Source organism: Gymnodraco acuticeps, unplaced genomic scaffold, assembly GCF_902827175.1.
Source record: "Gymnodraco acuticeps unplaced genomic scaffold, fGymAcu1.1, whole genome shotgun sequence".
Lineage (NCBI taxonomy): Eukaryota > Metazoa > Chordata > Actinopteri > Perciformes > Bathydraconidae > Gymnodraco > Gymnodraco acuticeps.
Genome location: NW_022990849.1, coordinates 65,966 through 79,106, shown reverse-complemented (window position 1 = coordinate 79,106; position 13,141 = coordinate 65,966). Strand labels below are relative to the sequence as shown.

The 13,141-nt window shown below is 40.2% G+C and overlaps 1 protein-coding gene and 1 long non-coding RNA gene across 10 annotated transcripts in view; both read left to right on the top strand.

Annotated features, from left to right (window-relative positions):
* Positions 1–13,141, top strand: part of LOC117557338 (NLR family CARD domain-containing protein 3-like) — a 100,504-nt gene that overhangs the window by 23,390 nt on the left and 63,973 nt on the right. The window lies entirely within an intron of this gene.
* LOC117557340 lies at positions 644–5,472 on the top strand. Its single transcript, XR_004570697.1, has 2 exons — positions 644–799; positions 5,217–5,472. It is a non-coding gene; the product is annotated as an uncharacterized LOC117557340 (long non-coding RNA).

Sequence of the window (13,141 nt, the reverse complement as noted above, 5' to 3'; positions counted from 1 at the left end):
ACACAGAGAAGAGAGGGGTGAGACAGGAAAAAGCACACAAAAGCACACAACAAAAATAAAACTAAACAGAATCATAACAGACAGGAGGTGAAAAGGGGTGGAGGAGGGTTGCGTCGAGTCACCTGAAATGACAGCTGTCAGAGGGGGAAGAGCAGATTTAAAAGGTTTGACAGAGCGTTATGATAGGCTCTTGGGAATAGAGCTAGGTGATTGGTTAAGCTGAAGAGTGACGCCCCCGGTCACTTATTGAGAGGAGAGAGAGTAGCATGGGAATAGAAATACATGAAGAGTAAAGACGGTCTTCCTGGTTGAATTTGCGCTGAGCTTCATTAAGTAATCAACTTTCCACCAGACATATGGGGTTTGACAGAAGAGTGGAAAAGGTAGTCTGTGTTTGATGGGATGTTTTTAGTTCCTTGACTAATGGCTGTTACTTCCTGTCATGCAGCTGAGAGCTGTGGCAGTCAGTCGTAGTGTTTGCAGAGAAGATATGATGGGATGTAAAGCATGAGATCAGGACTCTGAAGCTGACTCAAAGAACAAACACTTATTTTAAACTGGATCATAACAGTTGGATTGTGTTCATCCCTACAGGATCAGAGGAGAGACGATCAGAGCCAAGATCCAGAAGACCTGTGAGTACTGAATATCCTCCATTCATCCAGATATGAGACTCTTTGATGGAGCATGTCCTCAGAGGAAAACAACACTCTGGTTTCTCTCTTCATCATTTTGGCTGTTTCTCTTCACAAGAACTGTCTATCAACACAGTGACGCGTTCACTGACACTCTGTAAAATGTAAATAAACTCTGAAGAATAAAACACATGAAAACATCAACATTATAAATACTCCGTATTACCCTCAAAATATACTTCAGTACAAGTAGAAGTACTCAGATATTTTACTTGAGTAAAAGTAGAAGTACTCAGATCTAGTAACGACAGTAAAAGTAGTCGTTGTGCAGACTGGTCCATTTCAGAATAATATATATGATATGTTTTATAATGATTGATCATGAAAGTGTTCTCAAAGCTGGTGAAGGTGCAGCTAGTTTGAATGACTTTGTATACTGCAGGGTAGCTTGTGGATTTACTCCAGGTGGAACTAAAGTCTGATTTAACACTTGGTTAGATTTCACATCATTCATCCACATCTGTGAAGTAACTAAAGGTATTAAATATTATTACATTACATTACATTACATTGCATTTAGCTGACGCTTTTGTCCAAAGCGACTTACAATAAGTACATTCGACCAGGAAGACACAACCTTGAAGAAAACAGAATCATATAAGTACATCAGGTTTCATAGAGCCAAACATTTCAAGTGCTACTCAACTGGCTGTAGATAAGCCAGTCCTTTATTGGTATAAAAGTGCTTCGTTAATCGTTCTAACGCTCGAAGTGGAGTCGAAAGAGATGAGTTTTCAGTTTGCGCCGGAAGATGTGCAAGATATCTGCCGTCCTGATGTCAATGGGGAGCTCATTCCACCATCTTGGAGCCAGGATAGCAAACCCACGTGTTTTCGCCGATGGGAACTTGGGTCCCCCTCGCAGCGAGGGCGCAACGAGTCGTTTGGCTGATGCAGAGCGTAGTGCACGCGCTGGGGTGTACGGTTTAACCATGTCCTGGATGTAGGAAGGGCCAGATCCATTCGCAGCACGGTAAGCAAGTACCAGTGTCTTGAAGTGGATTCTAGCAGTTACCGGAAGCCAGTGAAGGGAGCGGAGGAGCGGAGTGGTGTGGGAGAATTTAGGAAGGTTGAAAACCAGACGAGCCGCTGCATTCTGGATGAGCTGCAGAGGTCGGATGGCACATGCAGGTAGACCAGCCAGGAGGGAGTTGCAGTAGTCTAGGCGTGAGATGACGAGAGCCTGGACCAGAACCTGAGTCGCTTTCTGAGTCAGCTGGGGACGTATCTTCCTGATGTTGTAAAGCGTGTATCTGCAGCAGCGGGTTGTAGCAGCGATGTTTGCAGTGAAGGACAGGTTGTTATCTAGGGTCACACCCAGATTCCTTGCAGTCTGAGTCGGGGAAACAACTGAGGTGCCGATGTTGATTGTCAGGTCAAGAGTTGGACAATCTTTTCCCGGGAGGAAGAGCAGCTCAGTCTTGTCAAGGTTGAGCTTGAGGTGGTGAGCAGACATCCACTGAGAGATGTCAGCTAGACAAGCAGAGATGCGTGCGACGACCTGGGTCTCTGAGCGGGGAAAGGACAGAATTAATTGGGTGTCGTCAGCGTAGCAGTGGTAAGAAAAACCATGCGGGCTAATGACTGATCCGAGCGAGTTTGTGTACAAGGAGAAGAGGAGGGGACCAAGAACAGAGCCCTGAGGGACCCCCGTAGTTAATTGACAAGGGTCGGACTCAGACCCTCTCCAAGTCACCCTGTAGGTACGGTCTTTCAGGTATGAGGTGAGGAGGGAAAGTGCAGAGCCTGAAACTCCAAGTTTTTGGAGAGTGCGAAGGAGGATCTGATGATTCACCGTGTCGAATGCAGCAGACAGGTCCAACAGGATGATGACAGAGGAGAGGGATGCAGTTTTGGCAGTGTGCAGTTCCTCAGTGACAGCAGTGAGAGCAGTTTCTGTGGAGTGACCTGCCTTGAAACCAGACTGGTGCGGATCCAGAAGGTTGTTCTGATTGAGATAACAGGAGAGTTGTTTAAAGACAGCGCGTTCAAGTGATTTAGACAGGAACGGGAGGAGAGAGACAGGCCTGTAGTTTATAACATCAGACGGGTTGAGAGTGGGTTTCTTTACGAGAGGGTTTACTCTTGCCTCCTTGAGACTGTTTGGAAAGTGACCAGAAGTGTTGATGAAATGGGTGAGAAACGGTAGAATATCAGGAGCGATAGTCTGAAGGAGGTTTGAAGGGATAGGGTCCAGAGGACAGGTGGTAGGGCGGGCAGAGGTAATGAGGGTAAGAACCTCACTTGGAGAGAGAGGGGAAAAGGAGGTTAGTGTGTTGGTGGAAGGAAGGTCTGGTGACCCAGTGGTGAGTAAAGGTGAGTCAGAAAAAGAAGAGCGAATATCATTAACCTTTTTTTCAAAGTGGGTAACAAAGTCGCTTGACAGAAGTGAGGAGGGGGGAGGAGCTTTTGGAGGGTCCAAGAGGGTGGAGAAGATGGAAAATAGTTTTTTAGGATTGGAATAGGAAGATTGGATCTTATCTTGAAAGAAAGTGCTTTTTGCCTGAGAGATCGAAGCAGAGAAAGAGGAGAGGAGAGCTTGATAGGTTAGGAGGTCGTCACGGTGTTTGGATTTCCACCATTTCCACTCTGCTGCCCTAAGGACGGTTCTATTAGCACGCAGTGCATCATTTAGCCAGGGAGCCGGAGGGGACTGACGAGCCTGCCGAGATGTCAGAGGACAGAGCGAGTCCAGAGTGGATGAGAGAGTAGAGAGGAGAGTTTCTGCAGCAGAGTTTGGAGGCAGTAGTTGGAACGAATCAGAGGAAGGGAGGGCTGAGAGCACCGACGAGGCAAAGGTAGAGGGAGAGAGGGAGCGAAGGTTACGGCGGACAAGTGTAGGATGGGAAGAGATTAGTTTGTTATGTTTGGAAAGGGATAGAGAGAATGAAATGAAGAAGTGATCGGATGTGTGGAGCGGGTTTACAGAGAGGTTAGAAGTAGCGCAGTTCCTTGAGAATATGAGATCAAGGACATTGCCAGCTTTATGAGTCGGTGGGGACGGAGAGAGTGAGAAAGCAAAGGCGGTTAACAGAGATGTTAGTTCGTCTATCTTCCCCATCTGGAGGTTGAAGTCTCCGAGAAGTACAGCGGGAGGGCCAGTTTCAGGGATGTGTGAGAGGAGATGATCTAATTCCTCCAAGAAGTCCCCCAAGGCGCCTGGTGGACGGTAGAGAACAACAATGGTTAACTGTATAGGATGGGTTACTGTGACGGCATGGAACTCAAAGGTGGAAGGAGTAAAGTTAGGTAGCTTGAAGAGGGAAAAGCTCCATTTGGGAGAGAGCAGGAGACCAGTGCCACCTCCTCTGCCAGTGGGTCTGGGTGTATGGGAGAAGGAATATGCTGTGGAGAGAGCTGCTGGGGTGGATGTGTTGGATGGAGTAATCCAGGTCTCAGTGAGAGCAAGGAAATCCAGAGACTGCAGGGAGAAGTAGCCAGAGATGAAGTCAGCCTTAGGAACAGCTGACTGGCAGTTCCACAGGCCACCTGAAACTAGATGTTGGATCTCAGTGGAGCACGTGGGATAGACGAGAGCAGGCCGGTTATATCGATTACGAGATACACGGGGCCAGTGATAATTGCGAGAAGACACATGAACAGGAATGGAGAAAATACACATGATTATAGCATGAGGGGCTAAACAACAAAAGTAAAAATTAAAAACGCCAACGATACTTAGCTCAATCAAAGTAGGATTTGCCTCCTCTTTGCCTCCCTCGTGACTCCCGTAGGACTCTAATGTCTTTGTCAGTCTTACTCCCGTAGGACTCTAATGTCTTTGTCAGTCTTAGCCTGTCTGCCGCTGAAGCTGCCGCTCCAGGAAAGAGCTACCCGAAATGGACGCCTGATTGCTCAGTTCTCACAGCTGAAGTTAATTAGTTAACTATCTACAGCTGATGGGCGACAATAGACTGGCCCTGCCTATGTTAATAATGCAGGCTTGAGTGCTGAGAGCTGTAAAGCAGGTTTCGCCTGAGCAGATCTGAGATTTAAAATCTCTCAAAAGCGATTTAGCCGTTTTAGCTACAGTAACAATTATACAGAGTCGAATAAATGAAACCGAGAAGTCTAATTAAACAAGAATATAACTTACAGTGGTTGCTGCGTCAATAGGTAATGTTGTCACCGGGTCCAGATGCACACAAATACATGTAGTGGAGGAAAAGTACACCATGTACCTCTGAACTGTAGTGGAGTAGAAGTGTAGAAGTACACAGTAGCATCAAATGGAAATACTCAGGTAAAGTATAAGTACCTTAACATTGTACTTAAGTACAGTACTTGAGTAAATGTACTTAGTTCCTCTCCTGATCTGTAAAGCTCTCCCAACATATGCAGGTTAGCATCCGGCAGCTTCTATGTGCTGGGGACCCGTACTGTACATGTCTATCATCACACTTTGGGCTCCTCAACATGTGTGGGTTCCCAGCAGGACTCTCTGAGCTGCAGACACATTCTTTCTGTGACTTTGATCCAGATATTTGGAGCATAATAACTGAAGCTGTTTCTCCATGTTCAGGAACTCCCATCCCCCGAGTCCTGCGGCAGGAAGCGCTCCTTCTCTCCAAGAACTCCTGGACCCTGCAAGTTGGTCCAGAACCAGAGTCCCAGTGAGGAGTCCAGCCAGTCGACCTCTCAGAGTTCAACCAAACTACAACATTATTAAAGATCATGTTTAAAGTTAAAAAAGGATGCTTTCAGACTGAATCCAGAAGCTTCTCCAGCTGCAGTCAAAGCAGATCATTTGAGGAATATATAAAACAATTATAAAACTGTAATAAGAATTACTCTGAATACTTTCTTTGGACATTTTATTTACATTTATTTTAATCAAATGTTTCTGACTTTCTATCTGAGTGCTTTTCTCATGAATTAACGACTTCAATCTTCTTTCTTTTCTTGTGTATTTCATAAACAGGATATTGTTGTTTGTCCTTATATGCTGATTGATGAGTCAGCAGTACAGCAGCCAGGCGGTAACGGTCAGCTGGCATGTGTATCTGTTCATTGGCTCATATGTGTAGCATGTTTAATGGCAGTGTTTTGAAAATGGCTGCCAGGTGGATATGTCAGATCTCTGTGTGTTACTCAGAGAGCCGTGTGCAGGGTTTTAGAAAGTGCAGAGTTGAATTGCAGATTGTGTGCAGAGCTGAAAATGTGTTTAGAGTTCTGTTTGATTGAATCCAGCCAGTGTTGCCGCAGCAAAGCATAAGGGCTCAGAGCTCGGACCTATTGTGTTCACATTATATACGCTTCCTTTAGGCGATAAGGAATCACTCGGTACATTTTCATTGTTATGCAGATGATACTCAATTATACACAATATAGACAAAAGTATTGGACCACCTACACATTAGAGAGATACCGCAGGTCCTTCCTTCCTGCAGCGGTCAGACTATATAATCACCACGACCCCTAGACTTAGTTATCTCATTATAATGACTTACTATCTCATTATAATGACTTACTATCTCATTATAATGACTTACTATCTCATTATAATGACTTACTATCTCATTATAATGACTTAGTTATCTCATTATATTGACTTAGTTATCTCATTATAATGACTTAGTTATCTCATTATAATGACTTACTATCTCATTATATTGACTTAATATCTCATTATATTGACTTAGTTATCTCATTATATTGACTTAGTTATCTCATTATAATGACTTACTATCTCATTATATTGACTTAATATCTCATTATATTGACTTAGTTATCTCATTATATTGACTTAGTTATCTCATTATAATGACTTACTATCTCATTATAATGACTTACTATCTCATTATATTGACTTAATATCTCATTATATTGACTTAGTTATCTCATTATAATGACTTAGTTATCTCATTATAATGACTTACTATCTCATTATATTGACTTAATATCTCATTATATTGACTTAGTTATCTCATTATATTGACTTAGTTATCTCATTATAATGACTTAGTTATCTCATTATAATGACTTACTATCTCATTATAATGACTTACTATCTCATTATATTGACTTAATATCTCATTATATTGACTTAGTTATCTCATTATATTGACTTAGTTATCTCATTATAATGACTTACTATCTCATTATAATGACTTACTATCTCATTATATTGACTTACTATCTCATTATATTGACTTAATATCTCATTATATTGACTTAATATCTCATTATATTGACTTAGTTATCTCATTATATTGACTTAATATCTCATTATATTGACTTAGTTATCTCATTATATTGACTTAATATCTCAAATCAGGCCTCCCTCAGTAGACACACATTTAGGTGGCGCAGCGTATGTTTCGGAGAGATGTGGGATAGGCTTGACGTGTTATTGAGCTCAACCTTGTCTTCTAAGAAGGTAACAGTAAAAACGGTGCCTACTTCCAGTGGATCAAATCAAATCAAGTTTTATTTATAGAGCACATTTATAAACGATTTTTGGTCGAGCCAAAGTGCTGTACATATAATAAAAATAGCCTACAGTAGAGACAGTGGAGCCACGAGGGGTAGAGCGCTGGTTTGTCCTTGCTTCCTTTTTGTTTTGTTTTCTTTCATTTGAGCCACCGTGCCACATTAGACTTCCTCCATTCATGTAACGCAGTAAACAGAGTCGATGTGACCCTCAAACATGCAGGCCTAAAGGATATATACATAAAGATACACTATGGTCCACTCGGATAGTTTGCCATCTCCGTTCTCCACGAAATACCTTCAAAAAATGAGTTGATGTAGTTTAGCCAATTGTTTGCAAGTGTTTTGATCGAACAGGAAAAGTTTCACTGTTGTAGATATTTGATAGTGTGTGTGACGTACTATGCAAGAGGAAACAGGCCATCATCAATAGCCATAATGTCCATTATCGCCCACCTCATTAAACTTCGTGGAGTCCTCCCTCTAAAAATAAATTGCACCATATATTTGATTTCACATTTAGTTTTGACATTTTTAAACTGAGGCGCAGTACAGTGTATGTAAATCAGTTTGTATATAGAGAATTAATGATTGTAACTGTATGATGGTCTGTAGGGCATTATACTGAAACACATTGCTTACCTCAAGACTTGAGACAAATCTCTCTTTTCTCTCTCCTGACGTTTGTTTGGCCTCTCAGTCAGACTCTTTCTTTGTTTACGTTTCATTGTACCTAGGCCTTCTCTCATATTTGGACATGTTATATATTGTATAATCTACACCTGAAGCACTATGGTATAGCAAACTAACACAAAAGCTGGTCAATGTTATGTGTAATCAATTTAAAGAGGCATTTATAGACACTATATAGGCCCACACGCGCTCATCTGCAGATGATAAAATCCTTTTTTAAATGATCTATAATTGGCTGATGTTTGAAATAAAGCTGGGTTTCTTGTGGCTTCAGTGATAGTACAGTATACATGTTGCTGTGTTTGAAACACTCAGAAACAATCCAGTGGGTACAGCTACAGTCACAAACAAATAAATATATGATTGTAAAGATATACGTTTGATTAGGAGTCATAATACAGTGTATGCTTTGACCTTGGTATATATTCAGTATCCAAACAAGGCCTGATTTATCCTCTCATATTACCAACACTTATAAGTTAATATAATGATATAACTAAGTCATTATAATGAGATAGTAAGTCATTATAATGAGATAGCTAAGTCATTATAATGAGATAGCTAAGTCATTATAATGACTTACAGGATATTTATTTATTTTTTCCCTGTGGTGCAAACAGGCTTCCATACTTCTTTTATATTATTTGTATTCATAATAAAACATGTTTTTCGTCAGAATGTATTATGTTGCATTATTTACCAATTTTTGTTCTCAAAAAACAGTGCATTGTGTGTAATACAACTGTGATTTAAATTACTTAGTTTTTAAGGAAGGCCAGAGCTTCAGCTGTGTCAAATAGATTGTTCCCTTTAGTTTACGTTTTTTAAAAGACAATTATATTCCTATTTGATCAATAAAGTGGTATTGTAGGCCAATATTAGCCATTTAAAAAATGCGTGACTGCACCACGATTCCTTAACACCACATTGCGTGGTGGAGTGACGAACTTTGCTACATTTACGTGTCTGCACCACGCAAACAACCCCAATGTTAAGTGAATGAGGCTCCTTTGTCGTGGTGCACACACGCATTTCTACAACGTCCTGCAGTGAGCTTTGTATTCTATAAAACGTTTTTTAAATCTACTTTATAGCTTGTAGTAACTCACGGGAGGCTTCTTTTATTTTATTTGTATTCATAATAATTTGTATTTTTCGTCAGAATGTATTATGGTGCATTATTTATCAATTTCTGTTCTCAAAAAACAGTGCATCTCAATACAACTGTGATTTTTATTAAATTACTTACTAAAAAACACCAGATTATCCTTGTTAATTACACAACATTGATTGGTTTAAATTGTGTGCAATGCTTTTGTATTTTTCCCCTTCGATTCGGAGAAACAAATATTTTTTCGGAGTAAAGGATGGCAGAAGACACTACACTACCCAGAATCCCCAGCTATCGTTTAGGACTACACCATGTGCTCTGTTTGACAAACCCCGTTTTTTTTCACCATTCATTCCAATGGCTGGCGTCTATGTCACGTGATCTTCAAATTTCTCCCTGCAGAAGAAAAAAAAACATGGCCGAACTTCGTTTTATTCTCGGTGGAAAATGCCTATTTTAAAGTTAGTTTGGCCATTAAAATGCGTTTTGATGTCATTTGATGCGAGAAATATGAGTTGTTATTTCAGATTATGTGTGCAGTGGATTGACATGATCTTTAGTTTGCTAGTTATTACGAAGATTACTTCAGGAAATTGCGTCCATAGAACGTTTTCATTGTTACCAAGGTGGTTGCTAGGGACGCTGCTATCGATATTATTTCTGTTATGTTGTGTAACTGTTTAATGGTGTTATCTTTATTGCTACCCCCTTCCCCGTCAATGTATAGTGTTGGTCCACAGCGCAAACGTATTAGTTTAACAAAATCCGCATCTAAAGATAGCCTACGTTATTTCCCCCTGTGCAATTCCAGTCTCACATCTCACAGCACATCGTCATTAACAAATACCGGAAACAGACCGAAAACATTTAAAAAAATAAAATAATACTTTATTCCGAGTGTGCTTGCTTTTCTCTTTGGAAGTCATCACATAACGGCATTGTAATACACGGTTCGGCTGCATTAAATATTACATATCTGCCGTAGTTCTGTATTTATAGAGCCCTGATGAGAAGACTTCTAGACAAACATGAGGAACTGAAAACGTGACGTGGATCATAAATGTATCAGCCATTAAACAACATCTTACATTTCTTTTCACACAATACGTCTCCTTGCAGTATCAACACTAATTCGGCTGACTTTTATATTTGATGAAATTGGTAGATAGGCTGTATTTACACCATAAAGGTGCACAGCTGATATAAAGGGACACCTAGTGGTTAAAGCATGTTATTGAATTTCATTATTTTTATTATTAGATATTAATAGGATCCTTATAAAGTATATTCATTACTCGTTATTCTCTACTAATAGTTAATTAAAGACTGTATATAATGACTATTTTGCACATCCCTTTCAAGATTTCAAGATGTTCTAAGGTTTATTGACATATCATATAGGCCCACACAACTATGGTGTAGTTATGCATTGAATGCAAAACTTGGGTCGCAGGTTTCTCAATAGTGCATTACAAGACATCTATCAATATGTGTGCTACCTCCAGCAATGTTAACTATGTTGAAGCACTTATTTTAACTGATATTATAGATAATGTATTATACTCTTATAAGATGTATGTAGATATTTCATCTCCGGCCTTGTCAGGTATTGAACAATCAATCAATAAAGAACACAGAATTGTTAAATATAAAACACAGAATTTGTGTGATTATACTAAATTATTTACAAATAAACACCACTGCATATTTACAACTGTTACACATGCTGATGTAACGCAAATGTTCCAACTTGGGATCAATAAAGTATATCTTATCTTAAGCTGATCGATGGCTACTGCCATATTTGCAAAATGTGCCTCTGAACCTTAACAAGTGCATGTTTCAGGCTTATCAATTAATGTAATGTTATCAATTAACAACAGGAGGGGTCACAAACATAAGACCAGCTGTTAAATAAAGCTCTTCTGACCTTAGCTGGCATGTGTGTATATATATATATATTAATGCTGCCCATTATGGGCACAAGCTATTTTCACCCATTTATTAATTATATGTTTTAAATTTGAGTGTTTCCTATCCCCTAAACCTCCAGGGATGTACACAGTTTAATACTGGCAACTTCTTATTATGGGACAACCCAGTCTCATGGCATTTCGTGTTCACCAACACGAGTGGAGCCTCGCAGTTTTTCAGGTTGATATGTGAAGCTCATTAGCCAACATGTATCTAGCAAATGTTTAGCAAAATATTAGAAGTGAGGCTACTAGACTAACGTTAGGTCTACTGTGATAGCCTCACTTTTAATAGTTTGCAAAATATTAGCTAGCACTAGTGTTTTGCAGTTGCTAGCAGCTTATTGGGATTTTATGCTAGATAGACAGATATAATAAATTAAGCATTATTGTTAGTTAAGCATGTCAGCCTGCAGCCCCACTTCCTGTCTCTCTCTCTAACTCATTGCAGATGGCTGCACTAAAGAAAAGGGCACAGAGAGGAAACCAGTTGTAAGATGTTTAAAAGTTAATTAAACATAATATATGCTTAAATGCATTTCAAAGAAGTTGTGTTGAGTTGTGTTGGAGTTTGTGTTATTCTACATTTTGACACCAAGATTTTCTGATTTTACTGCAAATGTATATCGGTTCCAAATATCGGTTATCGGTCTCCTTGATTACTAATAATCGGTATCGGTATCGGCCTTGAAAAAGCCATATCGGTCGATCCCTATTATACACCAACATGTGTTGTGCAAGTCAGTGCTAACAATTCACCATGTTATTGATGTTGTTACTAAAATAGTAAACTTCATCAGGGCACGGGCTTTGAATCACAGACAGTTTGTTGCACTTTTGGAGGAGCATGAGACTGAGCATAGTGACATCGGCTACCACACAGCTATCAGATGGCTCAGCCTGGGCAAAGTGCTAAAAAGAGTTTGGGACCTGAAAGCAGAGATTCAAGAGTTTTGTGAGAAGAAAGGCAAAGACATCCCAGAGCTCTCAGATGAGGACTGGATGGCAGATTTTGCATTTGCTGTTGATGTGACTGCACTGATGAATGAACTGAACACCAAACTGCAAGGCAAGGGCCTTTTTGTTCATGAAATGCACAGCCTGGTGAAGGCTTTCATGGCCAACTGGAGAGCAACACTCTCACTCACATGCAAACCCTGAAAGAAGTCACACCATCAGCTGATCACCTCCGCAGGTACTCATCCATGTTAGGAGGAGCATTGCATGGTGAGTTTTCAAGGCGATTTGAAGATCTCCGAACAATGGAGGATGAAATGCTCATGATTTCCTCCCTTTAACTGCAGTGTGGATAATGCACCCACTGATGTTCAGCTGGAACTCATCGACCTGCAGTCTGATGCAGTACTGGTAGAGCGCTTTAAGTCAGGATCTCTGCTGGATTTCTACTCTTCTCTCGAGGAGGAGAACTTTCCAAACATGAGGAGACATGCTCAGAAGATGTTGGTTCTCTTTGGCTCTACCTACATATGTGAACAAACATTTTCAAAGATGAAGTTTATGAAATCCAGGTATAGATCCTCTCTCACTGATGATCATCTGTCAGCTGTGCTTCATCTCCACCTCAGACATTCAACCTGACTTCGATGCACTCGTTAAAGCCCAGCAGAGACTAGATTTCTCTCACTGAACAAGAAAAGAGAACTTAAAAACACCAAATGAGGCGGTTAGACTGCAGGCACGTAAAGGCACCAACTAGCAGTGAACTGGGACACTTTCTTTGGAAGCCTTTTTCTCAAAATCACAGTTCAGTGATGTTCAGTGACAGTTCAATATGATGTATCTTGCTGAATATTTGGAGCACAAAGACAATGTTGTGATGTCTTAAGAATGCTAAGAACCTTTACACAACTTTCCAACAGTATATCAACTAAAAATGTGTTTTGTAGTGAATGTGACTGAAAATGTGACTGAAAATGTGACTGAAAATGTGACTGAAAATGTTCACTAATATGAGTCAGAAATGGTGAAAAATGTTCACATTTTGTTTACCATTGTTTTGGGAAATTTGATTGAATAAATTACATTTTTTGTAAGGCAACCTCACTTTTTCATTGCTCAACTATAACATATACTCTTACCAGCTTGTCAAAACAATGCTATTTACTGCTTTTTATAAAGAAATACAATTAAAAAATAATTGCCCACCCCTGATTTAGAGCATAGGCAGTTAACGGTTCATCTAGCGCCCAGTACGTCGACCGCGGGCGACCGGTCGAC